Here is a 17,811-nt window from a genome sequence, read left to right as displayed (position 1 = left end):
GAGAAGGAGCCACATTTGGCTTTTTGAAAGCAAATTTTGCTGAAATTGTTTTTGGGGGGCATACCACATTTAGTAAGCCCCTATAGTGCCAGAACAGCAAAAAACACCCCTCAAGGAAACAACACCCCTCAAGGAACGTAACAAGGGGTACAGTGAGCCTTTACACCCCACAGGTGTTTAACAAATTTCCGCTAAAGTTGGACGGGAAAATTAAAAGGACTAGAAGCGTAGACAGAACCAAATGAAGAAAGGAAACTTAGACGGCACTCACCAGGAATCTGGACGCTTTATTTACTTCATCATGGAGTCACCGGCAGGTCAGGGGATCGGCGGTGGGCATGGGGCATGTCTGGAACGTTTCGTGCAGTGACGCACTTCCTCAGCCAATGCTGACATTCGCTCACCCGCCAGTGCTCTTATACACTCGTGGACAAGTTGTCATAGCGACATATCAACAACTGTGATAAAACCAATACAAAAAAAGTGAAAACATAAAAAACAATTGCACATAAAACGCATTGGTTTACAGGAATGGACTTAAATCGTAATGGTCATTTAGACCCATAGGACCGAGAGCGCCCAGCTGGAGCATCCAGCGGGCCTCCCTCTGAAGTAAGAGATTCTGCCTATCTCCTCCAAACTCTGGTGTGTTGACGCTTTCCAGGCCAGCAAACCGCACACCTCTACATTCTGAGCCGTGTGCTTCTTCCATGTGGGCAATCCATCTCGGCGCACCCCTACCTGATCTCAGGGAGTAAAGGTGTTCACGAATACGGATCCTAAGTTGCCGGATGGTCTTGCCCACATAGAAGCGGCCACACGGACATAACAGAACATAGACCACAAAAGTGCTCTGACAGGTAATCAACTGTCTCACTGTACATATTTGTCCCCCTACTGTAATACTGCTGCCACTAATGTGGTATTTGCAAAAAGAGCAGCTACCACATGGGTGATTGCCTGTGGGGGAAAGTGCACTTAACCAATTCGTGTTTTCAGATTTTTTACATACTGCAGACTTAAGTTTTTCCCCTAATGTTGGATTTTTCCTATAGGTTATGAGGGGTCCCTCATTAGCTTTTTCACTCAAGTCAGTGTCAGCTTGAATGATATACCAAGCTCTCCAAATGGCTGAGGCTACAGTGGCATTCATATCGGAGTTCTCCAAAGAGAACACGAATCTATTAACTGAATTGGTGGCTCTCGTGTGTGGGGTCAGTAATCCCTGTCTATTACAGGCTTCAGCCCTGATGAAACCTTCTTCGATAACACCAGGGGGATACCCTCTTTCACGTAGCCTAAGTTTCAGGTCCTAGGCTTGCTTTAGGTATGACTCGCTGTTGCTATTTATACGCTTCAAACGCAGAAATTGGGAATAGTGGATCCCCCGCTTAACATGGTGAGCATGAGAACTCTCATAGTGAAGGAGGGCATTCCTAGCTATATCTTTACGAAATCCTTCAGCATGTAGCTGGCCCTCCCTCACTATGAGATTGACATCCAGAAAATCCAAGACATCCTTGCCAAAAACATGTGTAAACAGCATGTTAACATTGTTGTGGGCGTTCAGGTACTCAACAAATTCAGCAAATAAACTCTCGGAGCCTTCCCAAACCACCAGCACGTCATCTACATACCGAAGTAGCAGTTTGACATGTTTGATGTAGGGATTGGACTCCTAGAAAATACACCTCCTTTCTAGGATCGCCAGGAAAAGATTGGCATAAGTACAGGAGACCGGCGTGCCCATGGCTGTGCCGGTCTCCTGTCTATACCAATCCTTACCCCAACGGAACTCATTATGACTCAAAATAAACTGGAGCGCCTCTGCGATGAAACCAATAAAGGTAGGAGACTTATCTGTACTCTAAAGAAATGTAGGGGGGGTCCACTGTTCTGGCACCATGGGGGGCTTTGTAAACGCACATAGCCTTCAAAAGCCCAACGGAGCTCCTTCTCTGAGCCCTGTAATGCACCAGCAGAGCACTTTACGTCCACATATGGGGTATTTATATACTCAGAAGAAATGGTGTTACACATTTTGGGGGGCTTTTTTCCTATTGCCCCTTGTGAAAATGAAAAGTTTGGGATAACACCAGCGTTTTTGTAAAAATAAGAATTTTTCATTTTCACGTCCAACTTTTAACGAAAATTCTTCAGACACCTGTGGGGTGTTAAGGCTCACTATACCCCTTGTTACTTTCCGTGAGGGGTGTAGCGTCCAAAATGGAGTGACATGTGGGTGTTTTTTTTTTTGTCTTTGTTTAGTTTTTTGCGTTTATGTTAGACCGCTGTAACGATCAGCCACCCCTGTGCAAATCACCTCAAATGTACATAGTGGCTCTCACTCCTGAGCCTTGTTGTGCGCCCGCAGAGCACTTTACGTCCACATGTGGGGTATTACCGTACTCAGGAGAAATTGTGTTACAAATTTTGGGGGTCTTTTTTTCATTTTACATCTTGTGAAAATGAAAAGCATGGGGTAACACCAGCATGGAGGCACCCTACTACAACTCCCAGCATGCCCTTTGGCTGTCTGTGCATGGTGGGAGTTGTAGTTATGCCACAGCTGGAGGCACGCTTTTTCATAACTACATAACTACAACTCCCAGCATGCCCAGACAGCCAAAGGGCATGCTGGGAGTTGCACTTGGGCCTCCAGCTGTTGCAAAATTACAACTCCCAGCATGCCCTTTGGCTGTGCATGGTGGGAGTTGTTGCTAAGCAACAGCAGGTGGCAAACAGCGCTTATCTCTTGCTGTTGGATCCCTCTGCCACAGACCGACAGGACCTCTGCCTCAAGAGACCACCGCCGCCGCTCGGAACCACCGCCACAACGGACCCCGGGTAAGCCTCCCCACACCCCTCACCACCAATCACCCCCTTCCTCCCCCACGATCACCCGCTGATGCCGCCTAGAAGGATGGGTAATTGGTCGGCCGGTCTGGCCGACTAATCACGCCGATCGTGAGGTGGCACTGGTGCTACCTCACTCCTGCTGGGCAAGGGTGATTGGTGCTGACTCGGACTGCACCAATAACCCTTTTTTACCAGGTCACTGGTTACTCAAATCTCCGCAAATCGCCGATCTAAATTGGGGGGGGGTCTCAGTACCCGCCCAGGGATTTGCACGGAGTTCCTGCTGAATGATTTCAGGGGGGGGGGAGGGACCGGAATTCCCAAGGGCATACAGGTACGCCCCTTGGTCCTTAAGTAGTTAATACAGGTAACGAGTGGAGGACAGAGGAGACTCCTAAAGAAGAAGTTACAGGTCTGTGAGAGACAGAAATCTTACTTGTTTGTAGGTGACCAAATACTTATTTTCACCATAATTTGCAAATAAATTCTTTAAAAATCAGACAATGTGATTTTATGGATTTTTCAAACCTATTATGAAAATTGCAGGGCTCTCTCATCTTTTTAAGTGGTGGCTGACTAAATACTTTCTTTGCCCCACTGTATATGCTACATTACTATAATATATGTATATGCTATAATACTATAATACATGTATATACTATAATACTATAATACATGTATATATACTATAATACTATCATACATGTATATACTATAACACTATAATACATGTATATACTATAATACATGTATATACTATAATACTATAATACATGTATATACTATAATACTATAATACATGGATATACTATAATACTATAATACATGGATATACTATAATACTATAATACATGTATATACTATAATACTATAATACATGTATATACTATAATACTATAATACATGTATACACTATAATGCTATAATACATGTATATACTATAATACTATCATACATGTATATACTATAATACTATCATACATGTATATACTATAATACTATAATACATGTATATACTATAATACTATAATACATGTATATACTATAATACATGTATATACTATAATACATGTATATACTATAATACTATAATACATGTACATACTATAATACTATAATACATGTATATACTATAATACTATAATACATGTATATACTATAATACTATAATACATGTATATACTATAATACTATAATACATGTATATGCTATAATGCTATAATACTATAATACATGTATATACTATAATACTATAATACATGTATATACTATAATACTATAATACATGTATATGCTATAATGCTATCATACTATAATACATGTATATACTATAATACTATAATACATGTATACACTATAATACTATAATACATGTATATACTATAATACTATAATACATGTATACACTATAATACATGTATATACTATAATACTATAATACATGTATATACTAGAATACTATAATACATGTATATTCTATAATACTATAATACATATATATATACTATAATACTATAATACATGTATATACTATAATACTATAATACATGTATATACTATAATACTATAATACATGTATATACTATAATACTATAATACATGTATATACTATAATACTATAATACATGTATATACTATAATACTATAATACATGTATATACTATAATACTATAATACATGTATATACTATAATACTATAATACATGTATATACTATAATACTATAATACATGTATATGCTATAATACTATAATACATGTATATGCTATAATACTATAATACATGTATATGCTATAATACTATAATACATGTATATACTATAATACTAGTATATACTATAATACATGTATACGCTATACTATAATACATGTATATACTATAATACTATAATACATGTATATACTATAATACATGTATATACTATAATACATGTTTATACTATAATACAATAATACATGTATATACTATAATACTATAATACATGTATATACTATAACACTATAATACATGTATATACTATAATACTATAATACATGTATATACTATAATACTATAATACATGTATATACTATAATACATGTATATATTATAATACTATAATACATATATATACTATAATACATGTATAAGCTATAATACTATAATACATGTATATGCTATAATACTATAAATACATGTATATGCTATAATACTATAATACATGTATATACTATAATACATGTATATGCTATAATACTATAATACATGTATATGCTATAATACTATAATACATGTATATACTATAATACATGTAAATACTATAATACTATAATACATGTATATACTATAACACTATAATACATGTATATACTATAATACATGTATATGCTATAATACTATAATACATGTATATGCTATAATACTATAATACATGTATATGCTATAATACTATAATACTATAATACATGTATATGCTATAATACTATAATACATGTATATGCTATAATACTATAAATACATGTATATACTATAATACTATAATACATGTATATACTATAATACTATAATACATGTATATACTATAATACTATAATACATGTATATACTATAATACATGTATATGCTATAATACTATAATACATGTATATGCTATAATACTATAAATACATGTATATACTATAATACATGTATATACTATAATACATGTATATACTATAATACATGTATATGCTATAATACTATAATACATGTATATACTATAATACTATAATACATGTATATACTATAATACTATAATACATGTATATACTATAATACTATAATACATGTATATACTATAATACATGTATATCCTATAATACTACAATACATGTATATACTATAATACATGTATATACTATAATACATGTATACACTATAATACTATAATACATGTATATACTATAATACTATAATACATGTATATACTATAATACTATAATACATGTATATACTATAATACAATAATACATGTATATACTATAATACTATAATACATGTATATGCTATAATACTATAATACATGTATATGCTATAATACTATAAATACATGTATATACTATAATACTATAATACATGTATATACTATAATACATGTATATACTATAATACATGTATATGCTATAATACTATAATACATGTATATGCTATAATACTATAAATACATGTATATACTATAATACATGTATATACTATAATACTAGTATATACTATAATACATGTATATACTATAATACTATAATACATGTATATACTATAATACATGTATATGCTATAATACTATAATACATGTATATACTATAATACTATAATACATGTATATACTATAATACTATAATACATGTATATACTATAATACTATAATACATGTAGATACTATAATACTATAATACATGTAGATACTATAATACTACAACACATGTATATACTATAATACTATAATACATGTATATACTATAATACATGTATATACTATAATACTATAATACATGTATATGCTATAATACTATAATAAATGTATATACTATAATACTATAATACATGTATATACTATAATACTATAATACATGTATATGCTATAATACTATAATACATGTATACACTATAATACTATAATACATGTATATACTATAATACATGTATATGCTATAATACTATAATACATGTATATACTATAATACTTTAATACATGTATATACTATAATACAATAATACATGTATATACTATAATACATGTACCGTATTTATCGGGGTATACCACGCACCGGCCTATAACACGCACCCTCATTTTACCAAGGATATTTGGGTAAAAAAAGTTTTTTACCCAAATATCCATGGTAAAATGAGGGTGCGTGTGTGCGCGTGTATACCCCGATACATCCCCAAGAAAGGCAGGGGGAAAGAGGGCGTCGCTGCCCGCTTCTCTCCCCTTGCCTTTCCTGGGGTCTAGAGCGCTGCTGTCGGCCCTTCTCACCCCCTGGCTATCGGGGGTGCCGGCGCCGACAGCCAGGGGGAGAGAAGGGGCAGCGGCACCCATTGCCGGCGCCGCTGCCCCGTTGCCTCCCCCCATCCCCGGTGGCATAATTACCTGAGTCGGGTCCGCGCTGCTGCAGGCCTCCGGCGTGCGTCCCCTGCGTCGTTGCTATGCACGGCGCGGCGCACTGACGTCATGCGCCGCACCGTTCAGCGCATAGCAACGATGCCGGGGACGCACGCCGGAGGCCTGCAGCAGCGCGGATCCGACCCAGGTAATTATGCCACCGGGGATGGGGGGAGGCAACGGGGCAGCGGCGCCGGCAATGGGTGCCGCTGCCCCTTCTCTCCCCCTGGCTGTCGGCGCCGGCACCGATAGTCAGGGGGACAGAACTGGCAGCGGCGCCGATAGCCAGGGGGTGAGAAGGGCCGACAGCAGCGCTCTAGACCCCAGGAAAGGCAGGGGGAGAGAAGCGGGCAGCGACGGCCTCTCTCCCCCTGCCTTTCCTGGGGGTGTATCGGCGTATAACACGCACACACGATAAATACGGCATATGCTATAATACTATAATACATGTATATACTATATACTATAATACATGTATATACTATAATAATATAATACATGTATATACTATAATACATGTATATGCTATAATACTATAATACATGTATATACTATAATACTATATTACATGTATATGCTATAATACTATAATACTTGTATATACTATCATACATGTATATACTATAATACATGTATATGCTATAATACTATAATACATGTATATACTATAATAATATAATACATGTATATATTATAATACTATATACATGTATATACTATAATACATGTATATACTATAATACTATAATACATGTATATACTATAATACATGTATATACTATAATACATGTATATGCTATAATACTATAATACATGTATATGCTATAATACATGAATACATGTATATACTATAATAATATAATACATGTATATACTATAATACATGTATATGCTATAATACTATAATACATGTATATACTATAATACATGTATATACTATAATACTATAATACATGTATATACTATAATACATGTATATACTATAATACTATAATACATGTATATGCTATAATACTATAATACATGTATATGCTATAATACTATAATACATGTATATACTATAATAATATAATACATGTATATACTATAATACATGTATATGCTATAATACTATAATACATGTATATACTATAATACTATATTACATGTATATGCTATAATACTATAATACATGTATATACTATAATACATGTATATGCTATAATACTATAATACATGTATATACTATAATACATGTATATACTATAATACATATATATGCTATAATACTATAATACATGTATATGCTATAATACTATAATACATGTATATACTATAATACATGTATATGCTATAATACTATAATACATGTATATGCTATAATACATGTATATACTATAATACTATAATACATGTATATACCATAATAATATAATACATGTATATACTATAATACTATTATATATGTATATACTATAATACTATTATACATGTATATACTATAATACTATAATACATATATATACTATAATACATGTATATGCTATAATACTATAATACATGTATATACTATAATACATGTATATAGTAATACTATAATACATGTATATGCTATAATACTATAATACATGTATATACTATAATACATGTATATACTATAATAATATAATACATGTATATACTATAATACATGTATATGCTATAATACTATAATACATGTATATACTATAATACTATATTACATGTATATGCTATAATACTATAATACTTGTATATACTATCATACATGTATATACTATAATACATGTATATGCTATAATACTATAATACATGTATATACTATAATAATATAATACATGTATATATTATAATACTATATACATGTATATACTATAATACATGTATATACTATAATACTATAATACATGTATATACTATAATACATGTATATACTATAATACATGTATATGCTATAATACTATAATACATGTATATGCTATAATACATGAATACATGTATATACTATAATAATATAATACATGTATATACTATAATACATGTATATGCTATAATACTATAATACATGTATATACTATAATACATGTATATACTATAATACTATAATACATGTATATACTATAATACATGTATATACTATAATACTATAATACATGTATATGCTATAATACTATAATACATGTATATGCTATAATACTATAATACATGTATATACTATAATAATATAATACATGTATATACTATAATACATGTATATGCTATAATACTATAATACATGTATATACTATAATACTATATTACATGTATATGCTATAATACTATAATACATGTATATACTATAATACATGTATATGCTATAATACTATAATACATGTATATACTATAATACATGTATATACTATAATACATATATATGCTATAATACTATAATACATGTATATGCTATAATACTATAATACATGTATATACTATAATACATGTATATGCTATAATACTATAATACATGTATATGCTATAATACATGTATATACTATAATACTATAATACATGTATATACCATAATAATATAATACATGTATATACTATAATACTATTATATATGTATATACTATAATACTATTATACATGTATATACTATAATACTATAATACATATATATACTATAATACATGTATATGCTATAATACTATAATACATGTATATACTATAATACATGTATATAGTAATACTATAATACATGTATATGCTATAATACTATAATACATGTATATACTATAATACATGTATATACTATAATAATATAATACATGTATATACTATAATACATGTATATGCTATAATACTATAATACATGTATATACTATAATACTATATTACATGTATATGCTATAATACTATAATACTTGTATATACTATCATACATGTATATACTATAATACATGTATATGCTATAATACTATAATACATGTATATACTATAATACATGTATATGCTATAATACTATAATACATGTACCGTATATACTCGAGTATAAGCCGACCCGAGTATAAGCCGAGACCCCTAATTTCAACCCAAAATCCCAGGAAAAGTTATTGACTCGAGTATAAGCCTAGGGTGGGAAATACCTCATCCCCCCCTGTCATCATCCAGACCCGTCATTAACATCCTCATCATCCCCTTGTCATCATCCCACACATCCCCCCTTCATCATCCCCTTGTCATCATCCCACACATCCCCTTATCATCCCACACATCCCCCCTTCATCATCCCCTTGTCATCATCCCACACATCCCCCCTTCATCATCCCCTTGTCATCATCCCACACATCCCCTTATCCCACACATCCCCCCTTCATCATCCCCTTGTCATCATCCCACACATCCCCCCCCCCCCTTCATCATCCTCTTCTCATCATTCGCCCTCAGTGGTCTTCAACCTGCGGACCTCCAGAGGTTTCAAAACTACAACTCCCAGCAAGCCCGGGCAGCCATCGGCTGTCCGGGCTTGCTGGGAGTTGTAGTTTTGAAACCTCCGGAGGTCCGCAGGTTGAAGACCACTGCGGCCTTCAACCTGCGGACCTCCAGAGGTTTCAAAACTACAACTCCCAGCAAGCCCGGGCAGCCATCGGCTGTCCGGGCTTGCTGGGAGTTGTAGTTTTGAAACCTCCGGAGGTCCGCAGGTTGAAGACCACTGCGGCCTTCAACCTGCGGACCTCCAGAGGTTTCAAAACTACAACTCCCAGCAAGCCCGGGCAGCCATCGGCTGTCCGGGCTTGCTGGGAGTTGTAGTTTTGAAACCTCCGGAGGTCCGCAGGTTGAAGACCACTGCGGCCTTCAACATCATCCAGCCCCCTCTCACCCCCTTTAGTTCTGAGTACTCACCTCCGCTCGGCGCTGGTCCGGTCCTGCAGGGCTGTCCGGTAAGGAGGTGGTCCGGTGAGGAGGTGGTCCGGGCTGCTATCTTCACCGGGGGCGCCTCTTCTCCGCGCTTCCGGCCCGGAATAGAGCCGTTGCCTTGACAACGACGTATCTGCGTCGTTGTCAAGGCAACGTGACTATTCTGAGGCCGGGCCCGAAGCGCTTAGAAGAGGCCTCCCCGGTGAAGATAGCAGCCCGGACCACCTCCTCACCGGACCACCTCCTCACCGGACAGTCCTGCAGCACCGGACCAGCGCCGAGCGGAGGTGAGTACTCAGAACTAAAGGGGGTGAGAGGGGGCTGGATGATGTTGAAGGCCGCAGTGGTCTTCAACCTGCGGACCTCCGGAGGTTTCAAAACTACAACTCCCAGCAAGCCCGGACAGCCGATGGCTGCCCGGGCTTGCTGGGAGTTGTAGTTTTGAAACCTCTGGAGGTCCGCAGGTTGAAGACCACTGCGGGTGGGGGAGTTCACTCGAGTATAAGCCGAGGGGGGTGTTTTCAGCACGAAAAATCGTGCTGAAAAACTCGGCCTATACTCGAGTATATACGGTATATACTATAATACTATAATACATGTATATACTATAATACTATAATACATGTATATACTATAATACATGTATATACTATAATACATGTATATACTATAATACTATAATACATGTATATGCTATAATACTATAATACATGTATATGCTATAATACTATAATACATGTATATACTATAATAATATAATACATGTATATACTATAATACATGTATATGCTATAATACTATAATACATGTATATACTATAATACTATATTACATGTATATGCTATAATACTATAATACTTGTATATACTATCATACATGTATATACTATAATACATGTATATACTATAATACTATAATACATGTATATACTATAATACTATAATACATGTATATACTATAATACTATAATACATGTATATCCTATAATACTATAATACATGTATATACTATAATACTATAATACATGTATATACTATAATACTATAACACATGTATATACTATAATACTATAATACATGTATATGCTATAATACTATAATACATGTATATACTATAATACTATAATACATGTATATACTATAATACATGTATATACTATAATACTATAATACATGTATATACTATAATACTATAATACATGTATATGCTATAATACTATAATACATGTATATGCTATAATACTATAATACATGTATATACTATAATAATATAATACATGTATATACTATAATACTATTAAACATGTATATACTATAATACTATAATACATGTATATACTATAATACATGTATATGCTATAATACTATAATACATGTATATACTATAATACATGTATATGCTATAATACATGTATATACTATAATAATATAATACATGTATATACTATAATACTATTATACATCAAAAACCTGTATTCGATTGTGGGTCTAATAATAACGTTAGTGGATAACCACCATTAAGTGAAATAATCATTAGAACTGACCCAAATATATTATGTGCTCTATGATCTCCCAAAAACCACACTATATACACACAAGAGAAAAAGGAGTCATTTCACCAATTCATATAAATAATATATTTCTTTATTAAGTAGCATAAAAACAAGAGAGGAAACAATCCCCAAGGGGAGAAGAAACAAGTGGCAAAAAACAAAAAAGGTGTCACTCCGAGCCCCTCCAGTGACCCTTATAACAATATACAATTATGAAATATTGCTGTCCCCAGTAAAGTGCATATGCATAAATCAAGTAACAGGATACCTATATGTGCAATAATGCAAAACAGTACTAAAGTGCAACAGTATTACATAGTAAAAGATAGCACTATCCAGTGTCCCATAAGAAAAGTCAAAAACAGCACCACAAGGTATATATGCAAGATTAGGGGGTATACATACAGAAAATATCACAAGTAGGGAGGAGGAGGAGATCGGAGCGACACCACTCCAACGCTGGCGTTTCGGCAGGAAAGCCTTTGACGAGGAGTGGTATTGTTATAAGGGTCACTGCAGGGGCTCGGAGTGACACCTTTTTTGTTTTTTGCCACTTGTTTCTTCTCCCCTTGGGGATTGTTTCCTCTCTTGTTTTTATGCTACTTAATAAAGAAATATATTATTTATATGAATTGGTGAAATGACTCCTTTTTCTCTTGTGTGTATATACTATTATACATGTATTTGTGATCGGTGGCTCAAATGCGTAGCGTACCTACCTAACAGCCTAACCACTGATATACAAACTAACAGGCAGTCTGAGTTGTGCCATATACTGCCGCGTGTAGGTACACCTGAATAAAATAGAGGGCATACCTTGATAGAAAAGACTCCTAAGAGATTAAATGAATTTTTATTTTTTTTTTAAAAGAGGGGGGGTTGGGTGGGACGTGAAGAACCCGCGGCGTACTGTGCTAGGGGCACCGCGGGTTCTTATAGTGATTAACCCCGCCCCCTCTCACAAATACAGGCTAACTGCATTAGCCTTCACACTTGTGATCGGTGGCTCAAATGCGTAGCGTACCTACCTAACAGCCTAACCACTGATATACAAACTAACAGGCAGTCTGAGTTGTGCCATATACTGCCGCGTGTAGGTACACCTGAATAAAATAGAGGGCAAAACTTCAATATTTGAAACAAAAACGCTTTATGAAATAAGACAACATTACAAAACTAGAAACTGGAAAGCATGGGACCTTCCAGACTTTGGATAGGGGATGGGCGCATGTATGAGCTAGAATTCAGCGACTCAAATTACGAATCACACGGGCTGGCATCCCCTGACGTGACACTGATGAGGTGGCACCGATGCGAAGGGGGTGTCCAGATATCACAGTTGAGTCACCCCCCAAAGCCTATCACTAAAATGCGTACTTTAACGAATTGCGGAGTGGTGAGAGCAAAACCTCAGAATAATAATAACGGCTGCGGCCTACTGGCTCCCTGGCGTGTGAACAACAGGTCACGTAGCTGACGAACCGGGCACTACCTATGAAATGAAATGTGGAAAAGCAGCAGATGGTAACGCCTTGCCCGGGTAACGATGTTTTAGTAGCGCTCAACTCAAGCTAATAGTGATTGAAATTCCATATCAGTTGGCTCAGTCTCCAACAAATATCATTTTACGTTTTACTAGAGAACTCACCAGGTCTGAGGAAGCCATAGTAACCCAGAGATAAAGCTGCTTTCCAACACAGACTATCTTTGTAGCTGAACGGGGGTCCTGTCTAGAACATCTACTAACTGTCTGAACGGGTCGGCCGACAAAGGCTGACGGGAAGAAGGCTTGGATCCTTAGCGCACCTTTCAGCGCCGCTTTAATTGAATCGAATGAAACAAGGAGGCCAAGTCGGAATGTGCCAATGAGATGTGGAGCTGAACCACCGCTAGGTATGACTTAATCGTTCTTGATGAAGAGAAGAGTGGCAAAAACCCAATAAAACCAAGTAGGAAAGTAAAGTGTGTGTGTAAGCTCCTCCGAGTACATGCTACAAACCAAAACCTGACCGTATGCTTAATCCCAAGTGCATATGTACAGAAAACATAACTACCTAGTCGTCAACCTAATCCGTGTTAGGTTGTGACTGTAACCGACCTGTGGACGTGACAGGGGATGACACCATTCATGAGGCAAGCCTGATCATGACACTCAACCAATGTATAACCAAAATAATGATCAACCTGAAGCTAAGACAGCCCAAACTCCAACTGAAATCAAGCTATATGCATGACCCCGATGCTAAATGACCTTGTGAGAACACATAAGATTGTCGTCAACCCGAAGCCGTGTCGAGTAGTAACTGAACCGACCTGTAGACGTGACAGGTCTGAAAACTCAATTAACTATGAAACAAAGTATCACCACCAAGCCGCGACAGATCGTAACCGTGATTGACGTATATACGTGGCCCCCGATGCTAAATGAACTTGTGAAAACACAAAACATTGTCGTCAACCCGAAGCCGCGTCGAGTAGTAACTGAACCGACCTGTAGACGTGACAGGTCTGAAAACTCAATTAACTATGAAACTAAAAGTATCACCGCCAAGCTATACCTGTAGCCTGAACCAACTGCTACCTAAACACAACGTATGTGATGACACTATCGCCAACCTGAAGCCGTGACAGGTTGTAACTGGACCGACCTGTAGACGTGACTGGTCAATCCGCAATTGAAAACCTCAACCAAAGTAACGTATGTGCTGAATGTATATGAACATGTACCGAGTATGAACAACGTAAGCGTATACCAAGCATAACTCCTTGGCACATATGCTGCACGTGACACTGAACGTGGGCCCGGCAAACCAACCAGACCATGTGTTGATCAATAATACCCAGACCACATGTCCAAACCTGACACCTAGACCGTATACACCGACCAAACTATATGAGAGCCTGTGCCGCACAAACTATAAGAACGCAAGCTGGAATGAACTACACGAGCGAGTGTATGCACCAAACTATCAAATATGTATATAACAATAACTACTAGCAGAAACATTGAACAACTTTACCGATTACCAGAGCAAGTCCACGGAACAGACTAAGTAAGTGAATGCACAGACTTTATGAGCGAGTGCGCTTGGCAACTACATAAGCGTAAGCACAGAACAAACTATTTGTGGGTATGCACAGGACTAACTGAGTGAAGGTATGCCAGAACAAACTATGAGTGTGTCTGCATGGGCTAACTAAGTAAGCGTATGCCGAAACCACTATGCGCATATGCATAGAACTAAGTGAGCATGCCGAGAACGAACTGTGTGCGCGTATGTACAGCATGAGTCTATGACCGCAAAGAACAAGCTATACGGGCATATGCACAAACGAACTATGTGAACATGCAGGGAACAAACTATATGTTGGTATGTACGGAACACACTATGTGAGCACCTAACAATTATGTGAGCGTATGCACCGATCAAATTGTATGCGCGTGTGCAGAGAACGAACCATACGGACGCATGGCTGAACCACTGCACGTGTCCACCGAATGACCTGTATGCATAAGCGAACTACATGCACAGAACGAACTGCTTAAGTGAACACCCAGAACAAGATATATGAGCGTATGCACAAAACTATATGGCCTCTAACAAACTGGGCAACTGTCCAAACCAACTGGATGAACATATGCACAGGACAGACTATATGAGTGTATGCACAGAAACCCTGAGCGTATAAACCGAATGAACTAAATGTGTGTACACGAACGCCCAGAACAAACTATATACGTAAGCCCGGCCCCACTATACACAGATATGTACGTAAACAACTATGTGCATATGTATAGAACTGTGCCGTCTAACATCTATGAGTGACTCAACCAACAAACGTGATGAACCTATACTCAGGCCAACTATATGCGCAAATGCACAACCAAACTGCATGTGCGTATGGCCAATGACAACCGATAACCAATACACGCATGCAGTAATTCTATGACCACGTACCCATGCACAGAACAACACTACATGCGCTGTACGAGCACACGCGCGGCACAAACGCTAGAAGCGCAAGAGCCGCACAAGCACCGCAAGCGCATGCACATGACGTATGCCACGAGCACATGAACAGCATGGTTCTCATGAGCACATGTACAATACAACCGTACGAGCCTGCACAGTATAATTCCTACGAGCGAGTGTGCAGCACAGATCCTACGAGCCCGTGTACAGCACAAATCCTACGAGCGCGTGTACTGTATAAATCCTACGAGCGCATGTACTGTATAGATCCTACGTACAGCATGGATCCTACAAGCGAGTGCACAGTATGTATCGAGCGTACAGTATATATCCTACAAGGGCATGTACTGAACAAATCCTACGAGCGTGTGTACAATATAAATCCTACAAGCGTGTGTACAGTATAAATCCTGCAAGCATGTGTACAGTATAATTCCTACAAGCGTGTGTACAGTACAAATCCTACGAACGTGTACCGTACGAATCCTACGAGCGCGTGTGCAGAATAAATCCTACAAGCACGTGTGCAGGATGATCCTACAAGCCTGTGTACAGTATAAATCCTACAAGCGTGTACAAGCGTGTGTACATTATGAACCCCACGAGCGCGTGCACAGAATATGTCCTACAAGCGCGCGCGCAGCACAAACCCCACACGCACGTACCAGCGTGTACAGTTTAAATCAGCAAATGCGTGCACAGTATGGATCCTACGAGTGTGTGCAAGTGTTAGTACAGTAGGAATCCTATGAGCGAGTGTACAGCATGAATCCTACAAGCGTGTACAGTATAAATCAGACACACGAGTGTACAGTATAAACGCTACCACCGTGTGTCCAGCATAAATCCTACAAGCGTGTGTACGGCATAAATCCAACAAGCATGTGTACAGTATAAATCCAACAAGCGTGTGTGCAGTATAACTCCAACAAGCATGCACAAGCGTGTGTACAGTATAAACCCTACAAGCGTGTGTACAGCATAACTCCTACAACCGTGCGTACAGCATAATTCCTACAAGTGTGTACAGTATATATCCAACAAGCGTTTGTACAGTATAACTTCAACAAGCATGTACAAGCGTGTGAACAGTATAAACCCTACAAGCGTGTGTACAGCATAAATCCTACAAGCGTGTGTACAGCATAACACCTACAACCGTGCGTACAGCATAATTCCTACAAGTGTGTACAGTATATATCCAACAAGCGTTTGTACAGTATAACTTCAACAAGCATGTACAAGCGTGGGAACAGTATAAACCCTACAAGCGTGTGTACAGCATAAATCCTACAACCGTGCGTACAGCATGAATTCTACAAGTGTGTAAAGTATAAATCCAACAAGCGTGTGTACAGTATAAATCCAACAAGCATGTACAAGCGTGTGAACAGTATAAACCCTACAAGCATGCAT

Source organism: Hyla sarda, chromosome 1 (genome assembly GCF_029499605.1).
Source record: "Hyla sarda isolate aHylSar1 chromosome 1, aHylSar1.hap1, whole genome shotgun sequence".
NCBI lineage: Eukaryota > Metazoa > Chordata > Amphibia > Anura > Hylidae > Hyla > Hyla sarda.
This window is presented reverse-complemented; position numbering follows the sequence as displayed.